The sequence below is a fragment of the Temnothorax curvispinosus genome, unplaced genomic scaffold, assembly GCF_003070985.1.
Source record: "Temnothorax curvispinosus isolate PA1 unplaced genomic scaffold, ASM307098v1 QBEX01007781.1, whole genome shotgun sequence".
NCBI lineage: Eukaryota > Metazoa > Arthropoda > Insecta > Hymenoptera > Formicidae > Temnothorax > Temnothorax curvispinosus.
In genome coordinates, this window is record NW_020217561.1 from 668,331 (window position 1) to 689,947 (window position 21,617).

Below are 21,617 nucleotides of genomic sequence, written 5' to 3' on the forward strand. Positions count from 1 at the left end.
TTGCGATATAATAAGTCATTTCACCTTAGCGGGACAACTTGTAATGGCCGTTGACCGATTACCTCTCCATCCCCCCCCCCCTTCCATCGTCTCGCCGAAAGTTACCTAATCACTTTATCGAGTGACTTCTGCGGAAAGTTTCGGAGAGCCCTCCGGAATATCGACCCTGCTCTCTCTCTCTCTCTCTCCACCCTGCGCCCATACTCGCGCATTATTTCATCCACGCTGTCACAACCGGCTGCTTTTCTTCGGAGACCGAATACAAAGGGGACTTGGCTCCTTCTCGAAAGAAGAGGAAACGGCGCTCACCGCACTGGAAATTTAGCGCTTTAACGTCGCTCGTGTGTGTCATTTAATGTCCGCTGATCCCACAATGGCGAACTCGATTAAAAAAAAAAAAGAGAAAGAAGTGAAAGAGGAATTAATCCTACAGATGCAACTGGCATGAACTCTCATTAGAATAATAAGCACAAAAAGTAATCTCGCTAATTTACCATTAATAGTGTCTAAAATAAAAATTCTATTTAGGTCACGTTTGAGATATAAAAATGTGATTTGTTGACGCTAGCAAGGATGTTAAAAATCGAATTGAATGTAATTGAGAGTGTGTATACATGTATACATAACAAGGCATATATATGTATACAACAAAGGTCTTTAATTAAAATTTTTAATTAAAACTTTCCGTTAATACATGGTTTTCGAAAAATTGCCGCTTTAAAGTTTTCAATTGTTTCAACTACTATTATTTAAAACAATTTATGTGCTAAAAAAATATTTGAGGAAGATATAGCAAAATGAAATTTACGTAAAAATTTGTTTAATAACAGCTATGTAATTTCTGTTTCTCCTTTCTCGCTAATCACATAAATAAACTGTTCTTGCTATACACCAATCCATAATAATTTACCGGCTGCTGATTTGGCAACAATTTATTTAATCGAAAAGATTTAAAGGAAAAAGGTTTAATCGTTTCGCCGATTTAAGCATATTCGTCGGGTACAATTAAACTTTCTTTGCGTTTATTTCGTACAACGGAGCGAAAGAAACTTCGAAAAAGTTGGGAATTACTTCCCGAAAACTGATAACAAACGCGCTTCCCGACGAGGGGATTGGAGGGAAAACTCGGTCAAGGAACAAAGCAATGGTAACGGTTAATGTCAATGAGAGGAAACGAAAGCAGAAGGGTTGCTATTCGACTTGGCAAGAGGGAATAGCCGAACACGCACAGGCGGCATTAAAGCACGCTTCATTTGAATCTGGCATGGCCGGGCACCTCGTAAAAAGCAAACTTCACAGAAATCGCTAAATCCCCTCCCGTCCTTTACCCCATTCTCCGCACATCAAACACACGAAGGAATTAATTCGAACGCACCAGGATGGAGTGAAGAAACGTGTCACTGCACTATTACGTAGATACCAATGGCAATCTCTTATTAAGTCTTAGTTATATTTGTAATACCTGGGTTACTAATCTCTGATTTTACTAAGTTGAACTGCATTGGCAATCTCCAAGTTCATATTCCGTAAGTTTAGTAGCAAGTTAGGACTACACTAGCGGTCCTTGAATAAGTAGTCTCTAAGTTTAGTCTCCTAGTCTCTAGTTTCACTAAGTTGAAATTACGCTAATAGCGCTAGTTGAAATCACTTGGTTAATTCTAACGTTTGACGGTATCGTTATTTAGCGCAGTATCACTTTTGCTATTATCATTGTTATTCTAATGTTACAGCAGCATTATTCGATACATTTACATATATATCGTAATACACCGCGATACTGTTACATCGTCAAATTTAGCGATAACAATAATTCATCGTATATCGCCGCTATTTTCTGTTATGCGGATTCCGCATTCAATGATGAGCTATTTCTAGAAACTAGAGATCGGCCGCTCGTTAGCGTCGATCGACCGCGACACACTCGCGTTTCGATACGTGTGCGCTGTTTCAACGACGGCAAACCGAAATTCCGCCATAACCGAAATTCCCCATCGGCCGACCGGTAGCGGCTGCTAGCGACGTACTTTATTGGCCGTCATATCTGTCGCTGGCAGGGACAGGCTTTCGAACGATTAATTATAAACAACCAGCCGCAACAATGGCTCTGCGTAATTAAAGCGACCGGTTTCGCTTCCTTTTCCCCTCTGACTTCCAGCCCCAAAACACGTTTATCCGCCCTTATGACTTCGGCAATATCAAAGCGGGGCTCTCCATCGTTTCGTCCGGTGAATATATATCTCAGAATCAATCTTTCCTTGCTAAATTAATTATCTCATTTAACTGAAATGGAATTGATATCAAATTTTCCAAAATTTTACCAACAGTACAAATACATAATTAATGTCAGATTTCTGCACTGAGAAAATAACATTGTTAATCCCAAGAAATATTTAGTCCGATACGTTCAACTAAACATTTTAGTTAGTTAACTAAACATTAGTTGTTTCAACAATTTATTTAGTTTCTTTAATCAGAGTTAATTAATTCAACTAATGTTTAGTTAACTAACTAAAATGTTTAGTTGAACGTATCGGACTAAATATTTCTTGGGATTAACAAATTTTTTGTCTCAGTGTGAAGATATTAGATAAATGAGAAAGAAAAGATGGTATTACTAAAAATAATATGTTAAAATGCTATTTTAGAAATAGTCTTACAACAATCCACTTCTATATTATTTAAAAAGCCGGTCTACTTTGTTATAAAAATTCAAGATTTAAGAATAAATAATGATACATATTGTAGCGATCGTTACGTGTCTGCATATATTCTTCGCATAAAAATCCAATTGTCCAGGAGATGTAAAATTTACTGGAATTTATTTTCAAAATAGATTTTCTCGGAAAATATACGTACATGTTTGCCGTGGCACATTTAGTCGCATGCGCCAAAACGCGGCACGGCAAATTGTTATTTCGAACTCATTCCAAGTTAAACGCACGAGCAAATGTAATCTTTTCTCATCATTATCCAGCCGCGAAATAATTAACGTGGAATCAAATAATTAATTCCAGGAAAACCCAAAGGGAAGCGCGAGAAGCGAGGGATATACCCGGCAAGTATAACGCGGCGCGATAACGATTAGCGCGATTTTCAGAGCAGATAGCTCAGCTCCCCCCTCGTTTCGCCGAGAATTTACGGTCTTCGTCGCCGTAAGAAAGTATATGTCGGCTTGTGTGTATGTATAATAGCGCGCTGATTTGTATCGAGCAGATACAAAAGCGGGTGTACTCACTTAAGCCACGATGACGACTAACATATGCGAGCACACTTTCTGTTCGCTCGCTCGCATCGAGACGCAGACGTCTGCTTACCTAAAACAGAAATAACGGATGCTCGTTACTTTCCCATCGATCATTAGTGTCGTTGACGTTAATAAAGAGCACGAGAGACGTGGCATGAAGTGACGAGGGTTCGTTACTAAAACTGGAGACTTTGATTTTAATGACTTTAGAGGATGTTCTCTCTCCCTCTTTCCCTCTTTCCGCGACAAAGAGTCCCCAAAATAGAATTAATTTACAAGTAAGTGATATTGACGGATACTTCGTATGCTTCATTTTATAAAAATAATAGGAAATAACAATAGCAGAGCCGAATAGCCATGGCCGAAAAGAACAAAATTGAAAATTTACGTAAACCAAAACATAGTGTAACATAGCGTTTTGATTCGACAAAAGTTGCAATATGTAACTGATTGCCTCTCTCTTTAAAAGCAATTTTGTTTTTATTAATTTTAAAACATTTTATCACTTGTGTTAGAATAAAAGTATACTTAATGTACCATTTTAATGTAAAATTTCATTTCTGACATTTATCGACAGGTATATTAACACAGACATCATATGCTATATATTAATATACACAACATTAATATATTAATATTGACGTAACTTTACTCTATATTTCAGTCCCAAATATTTCATAAGCATTAAAAATTCCTGTGGTTACGTAACATATTTTCTTGTCCATTTATAACTAAATTGACTGTCCGTTGAGAAAATGTTGGAGTCGCGTCGTAACTCGTTAAGTAAGTTTCTTCATTAGCCTAACGTGCGACTAATTTTTACATGCGCGTGGTCGCTATAATTGCATTACACGATACAACATGCTAAGCGCGCGCACCACCGACTTTTAGCTTAAACTTTAATATAGGACAGCTTTACAGTCGTACCGGAATAGTTGTTTTCTCGCTAAATTGTTCCTCTCTCTTGATTATGAAGCAGAATGTTATAAATTAACGCGTAAGAAACTACGTGCTTGCGAGCTGTGTGCCAAAGTCCAAAAATAAGAGACAGGATCAGCAATTTAATCGGTGAATGCGAAATTATAAATAAGAAGCCATTTTTTTAAATTCGATTCCCGATTAATTATTTTGTCGCTTGACATCTGCTTTGAAAAAAAAAATGGGAAAAATCACAAAAAAAATTATCTCGACAGACCGAATCTTCCGCTAAATAATGCGATTATACAGTTCTATCGTCAGTTTAAACACGCGCAGAGTACTGTAGGTGAACATATATGTAAATAAGACGACCTCGCGCGATCAGGTACATCGCGTAACAATCTTAACCCTCGCATGTCACATATGCAACCTGCATACACGCGCGCGGACACGCATACACACACACACACACACACTCGTGCACGTGTTCACACAGCACGGGCGATCTGACAAATTGCAACGTCATTACTGCCAATTTGTTTACACGCTGCCGGATAGCCGGTAACATGAAGCTGCCACCCTGTACGGGTCTCCACGAGAACTCCATATATTTATCAGGTGTGTAAGTCAGGCACGTGCGGTGCCGAGGACGATCGAAAGACTCTTTAATGACATCAATGCGTTACAACCTCATTCGCAATGTTAAATTTTATGCTGGTTTTACCTAAGTCAACATACATATTACCGTAATTCTTCTTTTTTCAATCGACCAAGATGAATATCTGTCAAATAAACTAACATATGTACATTACGATCTCATTTGTAATATTGAAGTTTACGTTTGTAATGCTAATGTTTTATCTCGTTCCTCGTTACTTTTTCGTAAGGCGATGTCATGAAGATATTAAAATATTAAAATAGGCGAACTTTTATTTCTGATATAGGAAGTATGTCGCATGTCATTTTTCTCACAAAACGACATATACTTATATAATTTTATTTTTAAGAAAACCGAGAAGAAAACGCAAATATACTTTGCAAATATATAAAGAATTATCCTAAAGGATTTTATCTTGTTTTCTTATATTTTCTCGACTCGATATCCTTTTCGTAGGACGAAAGATCTACTTCTATCTGTGAATACCGGGTCTTAGTGGTAGCTATTCTGCATGGAAGACTTATCGTTAAACGTAGAAACTGGAATGAGGGTTAGATATACCCGATTCCATGTGCAAAGATATGAATGTGTGTCTGTGTGTGTGTGTGTGTGTGTGTGTGTGTACGCGCGTGCGAATACGTTTTGCACACTAACGAGCGGATTTCGCCGAGTGTAAAAGGGAATTACGTAGAGCTGAAGTTTTCCATCTGGAATCGTTAACCGTGCCACCGAGAGGGTGGACGTTGATCACTTTATAATTGAATGAGGAGGAAAGAGAGACGACGGTGGCTTTGGCGGATATTCTCTTTCTCTCGCGTCTCTGAAATTTCGGTTCGACCGTTTTTCATCCTTTACTTGCACGGCTCCAAGAACAATATTGGACGTGCCAAATGTTCCATGTTCACAAAAAGTACATATCAACGATCAACGATAAATTTATACAATAAATACAAATCGAATGTATATAAAATCCTTATTTTAACATCCTTCACTGTTCAGCTTTTCAATAGTTAACTTACTAATTGCCAGTAACCGGAACTCAAATGTATACGCATTAACGATTATAGATGACGGACACTTAATATTTTAATTATTAATTATTAAAATAACCGAAGTGCCTCTTTCATCTTCATGATTTTCAAGTTCAACGTAAAGAAGAAAGTACGTCACGTCTTTTAATAATGCAGTATGAAACTGATATGGAAGCGAGCGATATAGCCGATGCGCTGTTAAGCGATAAAGGAAGAAGCGATGGGACGGAGAAGAAGTGGAAGGAGGAAGAGCGTCGCGACTTAGCATCTTCCCGACTAACAAACTGCAAATACCCGGACTGCGGCTGCAGGATGACGTTAATTAATATTGCCAACGGTACAGAGTGTCGACGGAGGAATGAAGAAGTCCGCCTGGGTCCGTGCACGGAGCGGCGAGGGGGGAAGGGGTAGAACTGTAAGGAGACAGTGCAGTGGTGAGTTATACGAGGGCAGCGCGAGGGAGGTGGAGAAAGGTGCTCTGAGTTTTTATCATCTCTTCCTCCCGACTCGATTCAGTTAAACTTTGAAATAACCCCTTAATGAGTCCGCCGTGCCGAGTAGACCGGATGCCGACAAGGCTCTCGGATTTTTCTCTCTTTTACCCTCCCGCTCTCCTTCTCTATGTCCCTCATCTCTCCGTCGCTCTATCCGCTTCTTTTCATTTTCCCATTGCGTTCCTACGCCTCTTTTCATTTTTCCGGTATGAGTCTCAACCCTTCTCTTCCCTCGTCCGCAGCTTGACCGACGTTACGATCTTGATTATTGTAAGACTCGCGTCGCTCTGTGACTTTGCTTTAAGCATATCGCATGGTTGATTCTTTCGGCAAGAAAATAAAACGGGGAACTCTTGGAAGTTTCTTCCGCTACTTCCAGTTTATCTAGTCTTGAAGCAATTAAAAACTTTCAGGTTGAAAAAATTCAATTTACGACGCGCGACTAATGAGAATTGATACACGATTTAAGACTTATTAGGCAAATTTTAATCTTTCTGTAGATTTACATCGATTTGAAATAATATAAACGGTGATCGGTTATTGGAGAATATATATAGCGATACTTTTCTAATGTTATATCAATCAATTGTTATCCGCGTTATCTGCTATTGCTTTGTTTTATATTATTACTCCTCGTGTAAACTTTGAAACCCTCGAGCTTCGCTATGTATCTAACGACAAATGGCAACGAGTTTTGTGGAGTGTACCGTTTTGTCGTTGTGAACTTCCAGGGAGGAGAAAGGTTCCTAACAGAGAATTCGCGGGGGGTGTGTATTTGTCCAGCAAAAGTGCCGCATTGTTGCGGAGCTGAGCATTGAGCATACGAGTTCGTTCTTAATGGGCTTTCTGTGTCCGACATGCGGTGGACTCGCGTTTGCCACCATAATTCCGTTCCTTTCGCATTCCGGAATTCGTCCGTGAAGAAATTTTACGCATTTTATGGGAGCATCTTATGGCGTAATTGCATGTTTCGTTAATCGTAAATCTGTATAAAATGTAAAGCTCGACGTATATTCATTTTCACTATTCTTCCAAAAAATAATTTTAAAAGATAAACTGACATTGGCCAAATTTTATTTTAAAACTATACTTGTACTGTTTTTATATTCTGTTTGAATATGTATAGAAATGTATTGTAAAATTTCGACAAATTTATTTTGATGAACATTAAAATGTAAACTTAATCAAATTTCCGATACATGCTTACACCACATAATAATTTAGTGTAATAAAATTTTATCGTTTATATAATTATAACAATCTAAAATTATCTTCGTATTGTGAAATTATAATCTTGTATATATAAATAAAATGCTTCTATTTCCATTCGAGAATCCCCTTTTAGCACAGCTTTTAGTACAAAATAATTCATGATTTTGTTTATAACACTCATCGCTTAAACCACATTTCGTATTAATTAAATGAGTTTTGTGAGGTGGCACGATGGTCTCAAATATGAGTCTAGTATAATAGATCGCTAATTTCATTACACAGAAAAAAGAGAGATCAACCATCGATCGCCCTCGCGAATAATGCGTGGAAAACTCGTAAAATAGCAACAAGAGAAAATATCTTTTAAAGAGATAGAAATTGAAACAAATGCCAAAGATTTATTTCATGTGACGTCCAACGTAACATTTTCGAACGCAACTATATAATAATGCTAATATTCAGCTTTATTATAGCGATAATTATACTTTACCAAATTATAAAGAATAATCATCAAAAGCTGTCAATTATTTATACTACTTATAACTTTCTCACTTCAATATACCGCAGACATATCTTAATTTAGTCATAGATTAAGTAAACTTTAAATAATTAGATAAGAAAACACTTATTCTTATTTTTGTATAGGTATAATTAATCATAAATCTTTTTGCAATATTAGTTAAAATACTAGCAAAATTTTTTTTCATTTTTTACCCGCTATATTTAAAATATAAATAAAAAATAAAATAAGTACAATGTGCGAACAATCTGTACAGAGTAGTAGCAATCCATCTTGCGTATAAGTCGTATAACGTTAATGCGATATGCGTATAATAGTAATTGCATGTTAATGTACATGCATTCGTTGCGGATTAACAAACTCATAAGAAAGATATTCGCGGTAAGGAATACGACAAGAGAGAAGTTGCGAGATTAAGCATTAAGATCCCCATTTCATGTAACATTAAACATTATATAACGTTTACGAGCATGACGACACGACACCGCGTGTTCTCGACGCTATAACAGTTTTCATACGGCGATTACGGTTTTATTATTATTAACACTGAAATACTAACTCTTTTCGAAACATGAATCATTTTCTGAGAATCAATCTTTTGCAAGTTCCAATGTAAAACATTTTTTCTCTATAAATAAAGCTTATAATAACCTCACCCATAATTTTCCATTTGCATGCAGACGACAAATGTGTTCTACTTATCAGTCTCGACAATTTTTAAGTCATTGAAGAAGTTGGATCAAATAATGTATAGCAAAAAATCAATTTCTTTACGTCCTGCGACTAAAGACAATTTTATTCACACAAAAGTAGAAATTATAAGCTTTAATAAATCAAAACGTAAAATTCTCGCAGTGAATAATTTTTCTTTCCTCAATAACCCGATGACAGCAAATATTGCAGGACGAAGGACTAAATCGCGTGCAACTTTCGCGAAAGTCCCATTGACATCCGACAATCGGTCTACGCTTCATGATTTGAATCGATTTGCATACCAAACTACTGACTTCTGATCGTTACTGAAGATAATGAAGCTGGAGGCATAAAAGGCTCGTTAAAACGTCGCTGCCGCAACCGTTGAGATGTCGTTGAATCTCCAGGTGGCCTTCAACCGATTCTCTCCTTCTCAGTCTTTTCCTCTTTGAGATCCTTGTCGACGGCTAGCGAATGTGGAACGACCTTATTGCGCATTAAAACTAACGTCCGCAACATTAACCGGAAGTTTCTCCATCCCCGAACCGGGACGGCGCGGGCGCATCGAATTAGGAGTGCGGTAAGCGAAAATTCCATTTTCGCTAATCTCTTGGAGACGATCGCGACCGCCAACTTTAATCGCTAACATCGTCGTGCTTAATGACGAAGGAACGACAGCTCGGAACGGAAGCTGCCAAAACGCCGAACTGTTATCTTTTCATTGATAATGTCAGAATGATGTAGCAGAACGTTGGCCGTTTAAGTTAATTTTTCCGTTTTAGTTTATGACAACATTCTCATAAATAAGAATCTATAATCAAGTTACTTTTTAAATAATATTCATAAAGTTCAAAGAAATGCTGCGAAAATGGAGAAATTCTAAAGATTAAATGTGAACTTTACAAAGATAACAAAAATGTAACCTTAAGATTTTTTAACCTTACATTTTACACCTTACAATTCTTTAAATTTAAAAGCTACTATCAAACTTGCTAGTATCAAATTTTTAAGCTAAAGGACAAGTTCGGAGGAGTTAAATAAAAATCCGATGTAGTCTTTCTACGAAAATCAGGGTCTTCGCCTAAGACTGCGAAACAGCGCCCGAAATGGTGTCCAGACAACTGCGAAGAGGCGACTTTTACGACCGCTCGAATTTTCTTTCACCCAATGGCACGCATCACTATACACAAAGAAGGTTGACTAAGACTGGTGCAGTACTCTAACCGGAAATTTTAGTCCCCTAATTTAAAAGCGGTTTCCTCGAGAAGGCACTGGCCTGCTGGCTGGCACCGAAGCCGGTGTCACGGTTATGTTTATTTTGCACTTCTCCCGTCTTCTTCCCTCGATCTCCTCTATGCCCATTTCTGGCTATTTCTTTTTTACCTTACTTCCTCCTTTTAAACTCTAGTTTTCTCTTCCTTTCTATCCCTTCTCTGCGGTACGGTTCATTACGGTGGTCGAGTTAAAAAAGAAAGAAAGAAGTCTCTCTGCGGTGTGTGTGTGTGTATTTCCGCCTCCCCATACTTCTTCCTTCCCTCCATCCGGCATTTACTATATTGGTTCACGAGATTATGTTTCGCGAAATGGTGTTTTATTGATCATAAAATATTAGGATTATTTCCCTCATCGTTACCTACTCTCTCTCATTGCAATCTTGAATATCATTTTTATTATTATTATTAACATCATTATTAATATCATTATTATTGTTGTCATTATTAATATGGTGTTAAAATTGTTTTTTATTGATTTGGGACATATATTTATCATTTTATTAATATAATCTCTCAAATTTTCTATTGACGAATCTTGTATCTTTTTTATTTAATGATAATATGAACCTATCTCTTCGAAATACTTGTTGATAAACACCTATTTCAAATAAATTTTGTTAAATAAAACTCTCTCTTTTTTTCTTAATAAAATTGTAAAACGTCATGTTTATTTATAACATAAAAAGAAAAGAAAATCTAAAACCATTTTTACAAACATATTTAGCTAATTTATCAACAGCCATCTATCGATTATGCAATTATTCTTCTATCATACTAGGGCGTAAAATATATTCTAACATTTTCGCTATCATGTTCTCACTCTACTCATTTATTAACATCTATTCTCTCTCTCATTTGCCTTGTTCATTATATCACGTAATCTCATACATAGTAGAAGTTACAAGGTTTTCTCTGCTTCTGCAATTACCCTAATTCTGCATTACCGCATTTGTTCGTTCAGCGCACTTAAAAGTTTTCTCAAAAATGATATCTTTCTTTTCTCTATTGTTCCTTCTCTCTTTCTTTTTATCTCTCTCTTTCTATTTGTCTTTTCAATTCATAAATTAATCTAGGCCTGTTACCCCGCCACTCTTTAATTCCTACTCTCTTTTTCATCCAACTTGCTTATGCGTGCCGTTATTTGATACGTGATTTTTGTTTTATCTTTGCGATCACGGTGGAAAGCGACCACACAACGATAGCTGCCAAAATCATCGTTGTCGACGGTACATTGTTTTTCCCTAAGGCGCGCTTCATTTCAGTTTTTGGCAACGCGCGAAGCCACATCTTTTCTCGTCTTTTTTTTCTTCCTTTTGCGCTCGTACCCGAGAGGCGGAGGAGAAATGGCATCGAGAAAGCCTGTGAGATTTCGGATGTGCGTGCCAACGCGATACCCGCCCGAACCGCTCTAACGAGGTGCTCTGCGACCGGGAGCGGAAGCGTTAAGTAGCGTCGAAGAGTACCAAAATCAAACCCTGAACAACAAAAACGTAACGGTGTTCAGAGATCCGCAATACTAATCAATAAATGCAAATCATGCTCAAATTTTTAAACAATGTGAGAAAAAAAGACCTTTCTTCGCGATCGCAGAACAATCAGGATTCGTAGAAACTGTAAACTAAAACTACTTTTTACGTTTGTGTGCGTATTCTCAATTCTCACGTCGATAGATATCGGCAATGAAACTTGAGTCAACAAAATTGCGCGATTTTATTTGTCTGTGATAATCTAAGTAGCTTCCTCCGCATTTCGACAGTTTATCAGAGAAAGTGACTAAAAAGTGTTGCATCGTGCGTTAAATCTGCACGTTCTGTATTCTGAAGATGTGACACGGAAACATGTTGAGGGTCGCATTCACCTTCCATACCCTATCCGGTCTTGAAAATTGACGCAGAGGGAGGTCTCTTTAACGAGCGTCCGTCGATCCCTTCGCGTTATCACCGTCGATCACGCCGCCGCCGTACCGGGCGTCAAAATCGAAAAACCCGCGACAATGGACGCGGTCGATTCCACGAGCGATTAATCTTCGTTTCGCGTGACATTTCGCGAACGAGATCGATCGATCTGCCCACTCGTGCGAATTCAATGCGCGTATCGTACGCGCACGCACTTACCTAACGCCAAAGGGTTACCGAATAGATGAAGGGAATCGAAGGTGGGAGAGGAAGCGGGAGAAGAAACGGAAGGCTACGAAGTATAATCAAACTCAAGAGCGTCTGAGGCAGAAGCGAGAGGAGAAAATGCATCAAGAGTCGTATTCGTGACTTCCTTCGGCTTCGATGGTGCTCAACTTCTATTCCGCAAATAGATTGGACAAACAAAAGTAATCTTCAGAAATGGGATATCGTCAGTCTTATGAAATATACAGGAAAATATATCTTACATGAAGAGAAATATTTATATTTAGGGACAAACAAATTTATAGACAAATTTAACTCTTTATGCAACAGGTAAAAGTACACATATGTCAAGATAGATTGAAGATATAAATAACGCAGATCTTGCTAAACTAAGGAAAGCTAGAAGAAATTATAAGATTATAACCATACCGTCTTGTTACGTTTTTCTGACATAATTAACTAAAATCCCAATCTATCTCTAGTTATCTTAACAATCTTCTGATATATGTACTTTATAATAAAATTATTGTCCGCCCCAAAAATGTGCTCTACAAAGAAAAGAGAGTCGAGCAATAAAAAGTCAATAAAATAAAATATTTACATTTCAATTAGGTAAGAAAGTTCGCAATTTGTAAAAGTAAAGTAATTACCCAGCAAGCTGGTAAGTTAGGACCGCTTAAATATTGCAGCGGCGTTTGCGAGCGGTAGAAGCGAAAGGGTTAAACGCAAAAGTAAACCACCTCGAATGGAAGGGTTAAGCCGGCTCTCGTCGACCTCAGCGTGTTTCCCCGAAGCCCGAGATGGCTTTTCCCGTCTCATTCGCCGTGTAATTAATATTCTCGGAAAGACAGTAATAGTGCACCGACTGCTGGCCCGCGAAGAGAACGCCCGCTCGCGTTGCCGTTGACCGAGGTCGACTGTGATATCCTCCGGGAATCATGTGAGAGAGAACCGCGCATATATCTCACGTCTCTGTCGCGATATTCGCGATCGCGGACCAGAAATCAATTACTCAAGAGCGAGACGAAACGATCTTTCTTGTCGTCATTTCTTGCAGCGCAACAATGAGAGCGACAGTCGCTTTCTATTTCTTCAAGTACTTAACTATACCTGCCTCGACACCTTTTCAGAGATCGATCGATGGCATAAAATGTCACAAGGTTAAGTCAATTGAAGTCGAATGGTTTCAAATACGTTAGATACTACCAGAGAAGAAGGAAGAGAGAGAAAGATTAATTGAAAAGAACTACATTAAATACGAGTAACAAAATTGTGAGAGCACCGATTCCGCTTCTAAAAAATCATCTTAAAAAATGCAAGTTTGAAAAACAGACACAGAATAGACGAAAATTTCGGGCGCGTCATCGTGAAAAGCGAGAAAAGAGGAACAGAAAAAGAAAAAAGGGGAGCACGGGGAAGAATGGGAGGCGAAATAAACCCGAGATGAAAGAGCCGGTTCAGGTCGCCCATGGCCGTTATGGATGCAAATCCGCGTACGAAACGTATAAAAGATTTGCAAGAACAAATACACGCCTGGGAGTTTGGCCTCGAAGATGGGGAGAGGCCATGAACAAGAACGAGTAGAAGAAAAGGACGCAGGAGGAAAGAGAAGAGGGAGGAGGGAGGAGGACTCGGTCTCCGATGGATTCAAATGAGGATAAATATTTATAAAAGAGTGCGCCGATGGAGTTCCCTTCTCGATTCCTACCTCGAGTCGGGGTGCGGACGTTGCGAGGAAATATTGGTTCTCGCACTGCCTCACGAAATGAGAAATACAAGGAGAAAGGCTGAAGGAAGAGGGAGAAAAAAGAGAAGCAGAATCGAGAGACGCGAGTGGAATATCCGCAATAGAGTCGCCTTGACCACAGATTTAACTGGCTTGAAATTTAGTGGATGATAAACTTGTCGATTTTCACGTTTTAACCATCCCTATAACTCTAAGAGAAACTCGCGAGACTCACGTGACTCCTCTATTTATGATATTTTTACTAAGAGGTTATGAGGTAGAAAACTTTTCGTGTTACGTAAATTGCGTTCGTACGCGTTTGGGAGGATCTAATAACTTTCTTTGCAAATATTTTCAAGATTATCGCAACTCCAAATTATCGTTAAAACTGGCACTTGGATCTTTTTAAACGGTCAAATTAGTAATAAATGCCAAACAAAATCGTCAAGCTTTAACGTTCGGGTAAGGTAAAATGCCGGAGGCATATTTTTTCCTCCATTTAACCGGTAAATTCTCAACGCTTTTAGAAAATTAATATACGGCTTGTGTGCCCGCTTATATCTGCAACGTATATAAGGCACTTTGGGTTAACTAGCGTAAGCGTTTAGGTCGTTAGCGCAAGTAGCCGCGTTATTATTAGAGTTACGAGAATAACATAATATTATCCTTCTCCCGCGAAACGAATGAAATCAAATCCGCCGTTCCCCCGTCGACATCACCGTCGAGCGAGGATGTTAAATAACGAGCTGCGGCGGGTTCCCGACGTCGACGTTGCCGAAGAAACGGGAAAAGGAGAGAAACCGTCGAGAAAGGGAGACGGTAAGGAAGGGAAAGAGGGTGGAGAAACGAACTTTGGGCGAGGACGAGAGGACAGCAGAAAGACGAAGGGAATACATCTCGACAAGTAAATGCGACTGACGTTAATGGGGGCTAAATAATTTTCTCCCTTCCTTCCGCCCCCCCCACCTCTCTCATCGGCGTGTCGTACCTCATCGCCGGCTTGAAATACGCACGCTTCTTTAAGAAATTTCTCACTCGAAAAGTGGAAGAGAGCGGGGATTATCTACGCGATTTTCCAGATAACGAGAAACGCTTTCTTCCGAGCGAAGACGCAGCGAATATTAAAAAAGTTGTGCCAAAGTCTCGGCGCGCACACACTCGCGGAATAACTTTAATAAAATATAAAAGGGACTAAAAACTGTGTACCACGAGAGAAAAAGAGAGAAAGATTCAATATCGGAAAGCCCATATATGTCTCGCGTGAAAGTCAACTCTTTCACGATTGTTTTGCGATTTACATAGCCAGTCGCGATAAAAGAAAATGAATATTGCGGAAACACTAATCACATATATTTTCTATACCACATTGTAGATAAAATGTACTTTCCAGTCGCTAAGATTAAAATAATTCTTCCGTATATTATGGCTAAGGAGAAGCATAAATTGAAGTGTTCGTTTATCTGTATATTTCGCGATTTTTGGCAAAGTATCCCGAAATAGATGCATTCCGTTCTCTGGTAAGGAACGTAAGCCCGTTTTTGCCGCCTCGGCCCTGTACGAAAAATTCTGACGGCATCTACGGTCACGTCCCGGAAGATTATACGTCGCGCGCAAAAACCAGACGAAGGGGAACGGGAGAATCGAAAACGGCGCGATCTCTCTCGGTGTCACGACTTCTTCGGCTTCTTTCCCCTGTAATTTCTCTCTCGACTCCGTACATATTCTTCGATCTGGGACATGTGAGGTCTAGGTCGATTGCGCCATCGATTGCAGGCACTTTGGCCCACTTTAAACGTTTTCCCTCTGATTAAACAAATATTGTACGTAACTCGAATTGTGTTTCTTTCGTAAGTGGCAAGTTTAAAACTCATTTTACCTCGTTTGCATAACAGTACACGCTTGATAAACCGTACCAAAAATATTCTTGTTTACACAGCGTAAGCACAATGTAGATAAAGTCTCTGATAAATCATGTATCACGTATCGATCGTCGAGAACGATTGTGAAACACAACAGGTCCGATAGAACACGGTGCGAGCTGTAATGTTACGAAGGACGTATCGAAACGATAATCTAAGATAACACAAATCTCTTTTACCTTCAACCTTTTGTACAATTAATCGGCCAGCCATTCTGATTTTCGTACGCGTCTCCATTCTCTATGCGCTCCGCTCAGCACGCTCGAACGCGCGGAACGCGACGCGCGAGCGCGAACGCATCGAGCGACGACGACGTATAGGGGAAATGCCGGCGCCCGGGTTCAAAAGGACGCACGACATCGTATAATGCCTGAACGGACACGGCGGCCGGGAGCGAGAGGAGCTACGGGAATAACAAGATCATTTGTCACCAGCCATTTGCATACGTCGCGCGGTGTTTCATGTGCTAGCGTGTAAGGATGAATTGAATGAACCTTTGTTGAATATTGGATGAAAAGTGAAGAGAGCCTGCCGCGCGTCCTCTTCCTCCTCCGCCTCCGCCTCCACCTCCGCCTCCGCCTCTTTATTCGCGGTCATCCTCCTTCTCCTCGTTATTCGCGGTCTTTCTCGTACCCTCGAATCTCTTTATTCGCGATCCTACTCTCCGCCCTGTCTCTCTTTATCCGCTGTTCCCTCTCCTCGCCATAGTCATACCTGCGCGCTTTTTTTTCTGGCTTTCATCTTCCTGCGTCGCACTTTTTGGCGCGGCGCTACAAAAGACTCCGACCAACCAACCATCCGACCGACCGATCGACCGATCGACCGACCGACCGACCGACTGGAGCAGTCCCGAGTCGCATCATGGAAAATATAGCGCTGGTCGGACCGATTTTTAATTATTACGTGATGTTGGAACGTTCTGGCTTCAAAAACACGGAGAAGCAAATATAACATCGGACGAGTATTGATATATCAACTGAACTGACACCAAACGAACGTGCTAGGGCGTTCGCATGACGCATACGAGACGTCCGAATTTTGCTTATAGAAACAATTACGTATATGTCAAAATAATTGATGACCGTTTAACGTAACTTAAATTTCATTGAAATAAAACAGTGCAATTTAATTCTAATGTTTAGGAATACTTTAATGATAAAATTTCGTTTTAAACACAAAGTTATCTCTAACAGAAGTTAATCGCCTATTATAATTTTAAACTTTATTTTCACGGATTATTTTATATATAATGTCATATACAGCTTGCTAATTATATGTTTGAAAAAACTCTCGATTGCGTGATGGAAAGACAAAATTTTGGGTGTTGATTTTCAAATAGATACGATAAAGTTGTATATTGAAGTTTCTAATATGTTAGGATGTTAGCGGTCAAAGTATGAGACGAGCTGAATCCACATCCTCAAACGCGGCAGACATGACGCTCACGGCCCTGTTCGACCTGTTTGCTCAGCATACTACATATGTAGGGCATTACTAATTGCGATTAATTATCGACGAAATATATCGATTCTTCTAAAGGCCAATCGAAACGATTAAATTGGGATATTTTCCGGGCGACAATAAATTCGATGTTTCATGTACACATTTCTTTCGATCAAACGCTTCTTTATAGCGCATATCAAAATATATAATTTACTTTTAAAAAATTGTAGAAAATGCTTACAATCACATACATTTGCAATTGAGTTATTAAAACTCAGTTTACAGTTTCAATCGTTTACCTAAAAATCTGCCTTTCTGTTATCTAAATACTTTTTGTTATTAAAAACAAACAATATTCCCCTAGAATGTCACATTTATAAAGAAATACAGTAGTTTTTTATACATTTCTATACAATGTTCCCATAAATATTACCTGTTAAATTTAAATACGACGCATGCCACGAATATTTTTGTTCGAGTAACCGAATACAGATGTTTTATATCGCGACCAATCGCGTTTAATATATCAGGACGCTTCAATATTGTACCCTCAACGCCGTTGGTCGGCAGGCACTTCGGAGCTAATAAGCGCAACAATTCCCGCGGTGGTCACCGCCAGGTATCCAACTAGCCCGACGAACAATGGCCGACTGTGGTTACTGACACGCTGCTTCGGTCTGACGGCGCATTGACAGAGATATAATTAATGCGACATATATCCGTCGGTTGAATGGAGAGCTGCGCGCCGGAGATTGGCTCATATACATGACATCTAATACTATCGTCGATCCTTCCTTCCACGCATTTTTCGACAAATTTGCAGTCGACTGTCACTTAATGAAAATGCTATTGACGTGCACGTGCAAAATTATAGTTTACAAAAAATTCATGATTCGAAACAAGTTTATATCTTGCATCTTGCGTAATAAAACTATTTAAAGTTCACTATGTTATTGCGTGTACATACACTTTCTTATCGGATACGACATGACTGTAGTTTTTCTTACAGATAGCAAAGTCCATGAAGCTAAATCTTTAAAAAAATTTAATCAATCAGAATCATCTACATATTACTCAAGTGATACTACAAGTTCTTTCTTTTAGAATGAAAAAGAAAACACCCACAGTCACATTACTCCGTTGCCTTTTTTCTCCGACCTGCAATCGCAATATTTTTCCTTAACAAATGGTGCATCCCGGTAAAAGGTTAATCAACGCGTTCCAGCGGCGCGTTATCGGAACGCGACGCCGCCGTGCAGCTGCAGGTGCTCATTCATAAAGCGCCTCTTTGTATGCGACGACAGCAGAAGCTCGTTTCTGCCGGGCAAACCATTGTGGAGAGGCCGATCCTTATCTATGGGACGTATCCGTGTCGAGGCTGTCCATAGGTTCAGCCGCGGTATCTTAATAAGAAATCGAGCCGGGCCGCGAAATCACACGAACGACGGCGCTACACGGCCGGGCGTCGATACGCATCGATTTTTATCGCGCGACGCGGCTCGCGGCGCGACGCAACGTCACGCCGTCGTAAATAAAGGCGTAACTGTCGGCGTAAGTGATACGTACGTATTACACCAGGAAAATATAGGTAAGGTGCAACGTAGTCGCAAGCGATCGTAAACGTCGGCCTGCCGGCTTTTATTATCGAATTCACCGGCCGCATGAAACTCTGCTGAACTCAAGTTTCGAGCTTAACGGGCAGATAAAGTCGATATCGTTAGCGTCGAGGCATGCTCGACCGTCAATTTGTGATATACGCGTTCTTATATCGCCGAAAGTTTCCACATGGGACCGTAGATTGTGGATTAAGTAATTTATCTGTACATTACTTTCAACCTATGTGGCGAAAATTTCAAACAAATTTACTGTTAAACTATCATTCTTATCGTTTTAAATGTACATACTTCCTGTGCATAAGAATTGCTTATTAATATTATATAAATCCAGCTTAAAAAAAAAACCTCAAATTTGACATACATTTTGGAAATTCAACTTATCACAACGCCTAGCAACGATAACACCCATTTTTAGCATTATTAACCATACATTCAACTTTTAAAAATGTAAAAGGAAGAAAAATTAATGCGAATCTCCCGAAATACTCTGTGTAACTAAGATTCGTTCTCTATTTTAGCCACGATCGTTTTTACCTCTACGCTCCCCAATTAAAAACGGCACCTGTACACCTGCATGGATGAGGTCGTCAACCGTAGGTTTCATTAACGTGCCCATGCTAGAGCATGGCAATGTCCTCGCGTCTGTTCTCGGCCAAGCAATAAACTAGCGACACGTTATACGAGGTGCCTTAGCGCCGCTACCACCGTCGTCCTGGTCATCGTCGCCGTCGTCGTGACGCGATATATCCCGTAAGCGGATATGTCGTGCGCAAGCCCGAGAGATTCTGCACGATGGATGACCGCGCCGATATGTGCACCGACCCAACGCCGACCGGCAATAAAGAGCGCGAAATCGTGTCCCACCCGCATTATTAATGCAGCGAACTATCGCTGCCCGAGCCTCGTTCCATGTTCCATCTCTTTCTCTCTTCCCTCCCTTCGAAGCCCTCTTCCTGGCTGGGCGATTTATTGACTCTTTAAATCGGACCGCGACGGCCTGACCGTATTTAACCCTTTCCTTCCCAGACGGCTAGTAGAGGCGTAATTGCTATATAGTCCGAATAAGGGAAGGATGGAGATTCGCACGTAGGGATCCAAAACTATCTCCATATATGAGCTTTATTATGATATTGCACAGTCGGGAAATCCCAGGAATCTCATCGCCATTCGGCTTAAATAATGGATGTTCAAATGCCGATATTTGCTTGTTGATTGATAAGAGAAATGCTAATAATTATCGAGTTTAGAACAAAGAATTTTTCACAAATTAAACTTCTAATAGTTATAATTGTATAAATAACAAAATTTTATTTGAATCCCTGCCATGCACTCTACTTCGTTTTCTCTTTGAATTCTCTTTTATAAAATGAATTTTGTCAAAAATTTGGAAACATCTATAGTCTCATAGAAGTGTTTCAACAAATTGCTCCGCATCCGGAAATCGTGAAAAGCACAGAGTTCTCGTTGAATTGCCATAGCCGTTTCTACAAAGTGAACACTTTGCGGAGAGAGGCGACTATGTCTCGCCATTGCTAACGAAAGGGTTAAACGACGACCAACCCGAAACTCTGCGGACTCGCTCGTTACACGATGTTCCAGTTTAACGATTCCCCGCGCGATTACGAAACAGCGGTTGAGTTAATTAATGAAAGTAAAGTTTCAGCTTTTCTCTCTCAACGTGACATCGTTGCCATTCAAAGCCTATTTTCCAAAGCCAATAATGATGCTTAGTGTCGTGATAGCGTGGCATTATTAATGCAGATTAATGCATTTACTTTTCAACCAGTTCTTGTTTCTCAATGTTCTAACTAAATCAGTGCTCATAATTTTCTAGCATTTCGTATCTCTCGCAAATGCCTTAAAAAAAAGTTCATATTTTTATTATTAAATTTTACTAATTATTAAAAATTATGATGTTTATACCTTTTAAAACATTCTTAATTCCAAATTTGTATAACATCTTACAGATAAAAAATTACAAAATTTGCATTTGAAATATCTGTAAGTATTCTAATTCGTCACCTTGACGTAACATCAGCCTTAATTCCACAGTATTTTTATTGACATTGGAGATAATTTATATTGCGAACATTGACATGCATAGTGTCGTACAATAATGAAAAAAACACGTAGCCTATATCGTTAACGTCCTCATTTTCGCCAGTTTTATTAAAATCCGATTTACACTTCGCCGCGAAAATACGAAAGGTGCTTTTGTTCCCGTCGACAGAAAACGACGGGAGAGAGAAAGAGCGTGACAGAGAATACGTTCTTTTGTTCACCCATTTCGTTTCGTTCTTTCGTTTTCAGGTCGGCAGCAGCGGTCCGCCTTCACACTGAGACGACAAAGTTGAGCGAGAAGCACCCGGAGATTTCGACGGCTTATGCGAAGTTTATGGCATGACCGCGCGCGAAACGCTCGCGCTATCTCGACGCTTCTCATGCATATTCAGAAACTGCACCATCAATGAGAAAACCAAGAAATCACGAAGATTTTCAAAGATTCTCTCGAAAATTCTACATGCGTGGATAAACTACAATCGCGAGAATTGATATCAATCCGATAAAAATATCTACCCATTTATTTATCTTATCAAACTAAAAAAATTCCAAGCATTGTGATTTATCTTGAGTTTAGCTTCAACCGTTGTAATCATATTAGTTAACTAACTAGCAATTTTGTTATTTTTATGTGCTAGAATTTACATACGCTTAAATTTCTGAAATAACTCGATTTATTATATTTAAC

General features: G+C 39.4%; 1 protein-coding gene across 7 annotated transcripts in view; it reads right to left on the reverse strand.

The window, feature by feature from the left end:
- The window catches only part of LOC112457462 (RNA-binding protein Musashi homolog Rbp6), a 585,496-nt gene that overhangs the window by 479,495 nt on the left and 84,384 nt on the right, over positions 1–21,617 (reverse strand). The window contains exon 1 of one of the 7 annotated variants that reach the window (XM_025020533.1): positions 3,236–3,310. The exons of the other annotated variants lie outside the window; for them this stretch is intronic. The gene's annotated coding sequence lies outside the window, so the exon portion shown is untranslated. Of the gene's footprint in view, positions 1–3,235; positions 3,311–21,617 lie in introns of those variants that run through there. 7 annotated transcript variants of the gene reach the window in all.